This window comes from Takifugu rubripes, chromosome 13 (assembly GCF_901000725.2).
Source record: "Takifugu rubripes chromosome 13, fTakRub1.2, whole genome shotgun sequence".
In the NCBI taxonomy this organism is placed as follows: domain Eukaryota; kingdom Metazoa; phylum Chordata; class Actinopteri; order Tetraodontiformes; family Tetraodontidae; genus Takifugu; species Takifugu rubripes.
In genome coordinates, this window is record NC_042297.1 from 5,131,872 (window position 1) to 5,139,230 (window position 7,359).

Genomic DNA, 7,359 nt, shown 5'->3' on the forward strand with positions numbered 1-7,359 from the left:
AGTGTTTCTAAATCGGTCTGTGTCTGTTTCTAACTTAGCGGATCCTCCATGAGAGATTTCATCAGTGTCTTTTATCCTGAAACTCTCTATTCTCTTGTCACCTACTTTCCCAGCTGCTCTATTTATAACGTGTAACCATGACAACCAGAACTCTTCTTCTCTTTGAGCCAAATGAGAAGAATTCTTGTCACTTGCGTGTTTGTGCCACACCAAAAACATTGAATGGATGACTTTTGGGGAATAAAATGTTTGTTTTTATAGACATAATTAATTTCAGGGTGAATTAATCACTTCACATTATTAACCTTTACAGTATATACCTTTGTTCAGTCATAAGATGGAACAGATACATACAGGCACCCAGCTTCCTCCTCATATCATGAGAGTTCACAGAAAAACAGTATCTGGTGGGACTGAGAAGAGTCTGAAATGAGAAGAGTTCCAGTGTTTGCAGCTTGTTGTAACCATGCAGGAAAATGAAACACTGGCAGTTTGGAAAATGAAACACTGGCAGTTTGCGCTCTCAGGAGCTGCAGCTAATTGTTGCTTGACATCTCAAGCAACGGACACCTAATTGCTCCCCGAGGGACCATTGCTGTGGTCACGCATAAATGAACCTGACCCAGAAGCATTTGGGGTGGGGTGAATTTGTGACAATCTCACAGGAAGACAGATCCAAGATCAGCTCAACAGTGCACTTTATTAATGCCCTGTAATAAGGGTGGGTAAACAAACTGCTACTATTCATTTAAAATATAAGTACAAATCATAATGTCTTGCATTGCAGTTGAGATTTTAAAATACATAATTGCAATGTTATTAATTCAGAATTTTCCCTGACCTTGTTTATAAAGTATTTTGCAGCACCTTAATATTATTTTATTATGGGATGAGACACATTCTTGTCCTCTATGGGAAGAATAGTGGTCTGCAGAGGCTTCATGGAGAATGATTTTATGCAGATTTAAATGCTTGAATTGAGAAACATTTCTACAAAAGAGAGAGAGACAGAAAGAGACGGAAAGAGAGAGACAGAGAGAGAGAGAGGGAGAATGTCCAAGTCTTCATTAAAATCATTAGTTTGGCCATCTTTACAGATGGAGTTCTACTGGTTAATCATCTCGGTCTGGAACTAAAACTAAATCTAGAACTGATTTGGACAAATGAAACAAAGGCTTTTAAACATTTCACACATGATGTAAACATATTCACTTGCATAATGTATAGGTTTCCTTCTCATAGTTTTACCAAAAAAGACATCAGTTCTTTAAGTGGAAGCAGGAAATGGGGAAGGGGTCCCAAGCATCTGGCACATCTTATCTCCAAAACCAGCGGTCAACCCCCGCATCTACATGTACATACAATTGTGCATTGTGTCTGAATTTAACTTTAGGTTTTTCTACAAGTTACAATTCTTTGCAGTACATGATTCCAGAATAATATGAACATAAAATCAAAGTATATATTTACTATATTGAATAATTAGTTTTTGTGATTAAACTAAATTTATCAATCCAGATTTAAATTTGCATAAGGCAATCATACTGCTTGTTTTCATCAAATCATTGGCATCTCTACTTACTCTGCTGGCTGCTTACCCCCTAAACACAAGGTGAAAAAGCTCAGTCCCTGGAGGGGGTTGTAAATGTAAAAAAAAAAAAACCCACTAGGGACAGGCAGTGCACCAAACCATAACATACCACATTCTAGCCAATTACCACCAAAATGGTTTGGAGACGAGTGGGGGGTAGTACACATGCAAATATAAATATAAATTTAGTCATCAAACAGTTGGTGATTAAGTACCAGGCATCCATGGTGATGGTAGTGGCTGTGAGTCAGATAGCAGATATGTCCATTATTGCATATATTCCACTGACCTGTCATTATGTAGAGGACCATGTGAAGCTGGTCAAAGCGCTCCTGGGAGTGGCACATTTCCCTGCAGCACATACTGTTGCAAGCAGTAGTGGTGCTACAAGGTCTCTCATTAGGGAATGGGACCTTGTGGGTAAGTGACCTCCAGTGTGACTGATGCAGGAGCCAGTATGCTAGCTTCTGTCAGAATGCATAAAAACATGCACTCTGCTCTGCCCGTTCTTTAAATTTTGTTGTAAAGAAGACTCTAGGTGCGACTCCTGGCCTAGAGGAACAAGGGCACAAAAGATACTGTCATTATTCAAAACTAGAACAAGTGCAAAAAAAAAAATTGGAAAAGTGCTGGAGCACATGAACTGTCCAGCAAGAAAGCTGATGCAGGAGGTGAACACACACTGGAAGAGCACCTTCCTCATGCTGCAATGCCTGCTCAAGGTGAGACAGTCAGTAGGTGCAGCTCCAATGTGATATCTCTGTCCTCTGGTGACTGTGAAACAACAGTGGCATGCTTGAATTTACTCATCCCTTTTTTCCAAGCAACAGTGAAACCTTAAGGAAAAGAGAGTTTCAGAGTCAAAAGTCATCTCAATGGTCAAGATGCTACATTTGTATGACACAATTTGAAGAAACAGCCACACGAGCAAAGTAAGAGAGCCAAACTCCTCTCTACACTGTTGGATCCAAGATAGGCACCTACAATCATGGACAGGCAGCAGTAAGACGACTGGCAGCACAATGCTCCAATTGAAAAAAAACACAACTCCCCCCACACACACACACACATACACACACACACACTCCACATCGGCTCAAACAGCTCCAGGAAACCCAGGACCGAGCTGTGTCAGCTGCAAGAGGTGAAAAGTATGCCACCATAGGTGCACCAGTGGAATTGCACTGGTACATGAGCGACCCACTGCTGACCAGATCAGAAGACCCATGAGCCTACTAGCCGAACAAACCATTTCAAGCTTGCCAAAAGATTTTTATGCACAGCGGCATCCTCTGTTCCCTGTAAAAGAGTATTCTCCAAATGTGGAGAAATTGAGGGCAAAATAAAATAAAACAGCAAAATCCAAATAATGTGTGGAAAAAAAAAACCCACTAAAAATCTTGAGTGCCCCCTTTCCCACACAACCCCCCCTTTGTTACACAAGCATATCCAACTATGCCATATTTCTCTGTATTTTATCAATAAACACAGTCATCAATGTTGATTTGTAGACAGAACATAACATTCAGCCTAGTGTCAATCAAAATAAAAAATAAAATTAAAGAAAAGAAAAGAAAAGAAAAGAAAAGACACACCTAAAATTAGGCATGTGCACGCATGTGTACTTGAAAGCCTTCTGTTCACCAACTAGCCTGTCTCATTCAATTTAACTGCAGCCTTGCAGTGCAAAGCTCATCTCTCACCAGGAGAGGTCACTATAAATGATGCATCAGCTATTGAACTTGAAATATTTGGGTCAAGTCCTTCAGCACTTCACAAAAGCTTCATTTGCCGTGACTAGAGTCCAGGGAAGTGATCCAGAATCAAGTGCCGGAGACAGCATGAAAGTGAAGACAATCTGGCCATGGGTTAGTAGAGTTATGCTGCATATATCCAGGTACGGGAGGCTGACTCCATCGCTACTTTTAAGATCAGACTTAAAACCTACCTCTTTGAAAAAGCTTATTGTTGTTAATTCTGTAGTTCCAGTTACTATCATAGATAGACAAATTATCATACTTAGGGGGTCATCTAATCGTTAGGTCACATCTTAGCTATGCTGTTATAGGCCAAGGCTGCCGGGGTCTGTAAACATGATCACCTGACAGACCTCTGTCACCCCACTGGGTCATGGTTTCCTCTCCTTTCCTCTCCTCTCCTCTCCTTTCCTCCTCCTCATCAAGCAGACTAGTTATGCTGATTCCTGTGTAGTTTTTCTGCTCCCCCCCCCCTATTTATTTACAGGTATCGCCACTTTCGGAGCTGCATGATGACCTCTCCTTCTCCCTCTCCTCCTCTCCTCTCCTCTCCTCTCCTCTCCTCTCCTCTCCTCTCCTCTCCTCTCCTCTCCTCTCCTCTCCTCTCTCTTTACCCAGCCGGCCATCAACAGGAGGGTCCCCCTACATGAGCCTGGTCCTGCTCAAGGTTTCTTCCTGTTAAAGGGGAGTTTTTCCTTGCCACTGTTGGGTTAGGCCCTGGGATTCTGGAAAGCGCCTTGAAACAATTTTGATTGTATAAGACGCTATATAAATAAAAATTTATTTGATTTGATTTGATATATACTGACTTGGAAATGGTGAGCGGTTGGAAGCGGTTGTACAGATAATGTGGGGCTGCAGGAGAGAATGAGGGAAAACTACAGAAAACTACCTTGGATGTACAAATAGTCAATACAAGAAAAAAGGAAACCAAAATCAAAACACTTAAGAAATGTATTTTGCATATTAATAAATAATACAGAGCAAATCTGCACTGACCTGTAGTTTTATTTGTTTATGGGTTCTCAATGAGCATGAGTATCATTATGTAAGAAGGAGGGGAAATAATCATTAAGACACATGTACAAATGTATGGCAAGACAAGTGGAACATAAGACACCTTCATAATATTCAGAACTGAATAAGTTTGCATCAATGTATTGCAAAGATCTGGACTTAATGTGGGAATTAAACCATGACGTAATTAATCAAATTAAAGCTCGTGTATAACATGTTGAAGAAAAATTCCTTATTTATCTATTGAATTATATACATAATTGTGATGATTAAAAAGACAGAAAATCTGTTGTCTAGAGTTTAAAAAAGAACAAACTAAAAACAAAACTTATCTGCAAGGTAAGTTCATAGGCTAAAAAACAAAATGACAAACAAAAAATGCAGCAAACTCGAGGGTGAAAGAAAAAAAACCCTCTTAAACCAAATGGCGCGAACAATAATAAAACATTTCCTGTTCATTTTGACAAACAACAACCTCATCCGTCATAACTGCTGGCCACCGATAATGTTGCATTAACACACCTCGATGACATGTGTAACATTTGGAAAATTAGTAAAATGGCAACATACAATCCGTGTTTTGCAGTTGCAACTTGTCACTGTCACATAGCGGTAGGTCATCCAACAGGGTGGTAAACATATGTCCCACACAGTAGTTGGAAAAACTGGCTGCAGTCAAAATTGTTAAAATATCAGAAGCTTTTAGGAGACACACAAAGAGTTTGTTATTTCCGGTCATAAAACTGGAGGTGGCCTGAGATTGGAGCCTGAGCAGGAAGTGGCCCCATGCTGGAGGTCTGCCGCCAGACTCCTCTCAATTAAACATAGAGGAAACAGAGTTTAGTGGAAACTCATCTGTGGTGTCAGAAGGAAATGATGGAAGAACTAAAACCAGTGAGCCGTTTGTGCCTTGGAATGAAATTTGATGGAAAACTGAATTTCATGGATCCAGAAGTTCAAATTGTATCTTGTGGTGAGCAACATTTCCTGTTAGGATTTCTGTAGAGAAGGAGCCACTAGCAGGTAATGCAGTCCTAGGAAAACTAGGAATGGACTGACAAGGAGAAAAGTTCTAAGTCGTTCAACTGAGCCAAACATTACAACAGTATGGATGGTAGCAGTCTTGTGTCAAATGATAAAAGGATGTACTGGTTAAGCTGCAGGTCCAGTTAGGAAAAGACCACCAAAATAAACTGAAGCATAACAGATCTGGCAAAGGCTGAAAGACAGACTTAAACCTCTTCATTACTAACATCTTCAAAAAGAGATAAAGTGAAATGTGCAATGTTCCTGAATGTGACTGGAGACAAACCTATAAAGGTATTTATTATATATAATGTGGATGATATGGGTATACTGAAAAGCCAAGGAGGAACAGTGACCGTGGATTGAAGTAATCAAAGTTAATGGCAAATGTGCAGTTTCAGTTTAGATACTGGTGCAGATTGCAACATACTACCCCTTTCAATCTTTTGCACACAGAGTATAAAGAAGGAGCCATTACTGGAGTCCAGTGCCAAGTCAGTGACCTCGTCCAGCAGCTCCAGTTATTTACCCATCCAGAAAGGTGCCATTAGCACTGAAAGACCAAATCAAAACTGCTATTTTAATCTGAGTTGTGAACATCATTGATGATATTTTGGTGTGCAGACACTGAGCATCATGACAAAAGTCTGAGACAACTGCTTGACAGGAAGCATCACTCTCAATATAAATGGAGACTGAAGTTGGAATGACAGATACAAAGTATGAATGGGTACATTTTGAGTGCCGAAGGACTGAGGCCAGACCAAGAAAAGGTCAGAGCAATAAGGATATACTAAGCTGCACTAATGAGGTTCTTAGGCACATTGAGGTACCTCTTCAGGACTGCACCCTGAAACTATCAGATGTGAGCGCTCCACTCAGGAAGCTCCTGGAAGAAGACATTCTGTGGCATCGGGAAGCAAAGCAGCATGTGTGTGTGTGTGTATGTACGTATGGATATATATAATGGTCCAAGCGAATAATGCAGACTATAAAAAAAACCTGCTCAAAAAGTTGAGAACAAGACAAAGCAGCAGATGAAAACACTATTTTGATCGTAGCGCAGGAGACCTGCCAAATCTACAGGAGGGACCCAGCTGCTGTGAAACAAAGCAATGTTCAGGCCATTTGTGATTAAGACATATGGTGACAGTGCCTTTAGGAGGAGCAGCCGACACCTGCTAAGAGCAGAGAGGACCTGTTTTTCTAGAAGTAAATAGTGCTGATCCAGAGGACTTTCCAGCAACTGCAGGTGGACCAACAGACACAACATGGCTTAGGCCAGCGCCTGTTGCTTCTCGCATAAAAGAAGCTGCAATACCTAAAGTGGCTACAGTAGATCCGACAAAAACACCACGCTCTGGGTGAGTGTTTTGGGCTGAATCGCAGTTCTGACCCTTGGTTTTGCATGTCCACAACAAGTTCCAATCTCCATGAGGTTAACGGTAGGGCTAAGGGGAAGGGCTGCACAGCCCTTGAAATGAACACAAACTAAGACCCTACTTGAAACAAAGGTATAGAAAATTCCCCATATATACTGCAGCCACTGTTGTTATGGTGGTAAAAGGAAGCAGGTAAATTTATTCAAGCAAATTCATTAATTTTCACAGTAATTACCTTTAAAAAAAAAAAAAAAAAAAAATCATATTAAGGTATATGATTTTTTTTCATAAGGTATGAAACATAAATATTTTGCCATGTTTTGTGGTTGTTTTAAAATCAGTATATTATAATTGTTAGTTATAGGCACTTAATCCATCGACAGCTAATAAGAGCTGGACTGATGGCAAATTCACTGCAAATGACACCAGAACTATGGAAACTGTCACTACTGACGACGGCATGTTGACTGTCGCTGCCGCTTATGTAGCAGATGGCTAGTGGCAACATTTTATGTCATAACAATAGTCAAGTGGTGTCCCATTTGCTTTCACCCCTTTCCTTTGCTACCCCAAGAGGACAAGGGTG

At 40.5% G+C, this 7,359-nt stretch overlaps 1 long non-coding RNA gene across 1 annotated transcript; it reads right to left on the bottom strand.

Moving 5' to 3' along the window:
- Positions 1–304: 304 nt before the first annotated feature.
- On the bottom strand, positions 305–2,399 carry LOC115252209 (uncharacterized). The gene is made up of 3 exons (XR_003890622.1): positions 2,286–2,399; positions 1,881–2,143; positions 305–424 (listed from the first exon to the last, which is right to left on the bottom strand). It is a non-coding gene; the product is annotated as an uncharacterized lncRNA (long non-coding RNA).
- Between the last annotated feature and the right edge of the window lie 4,960 nt (positions 2,400–7,359).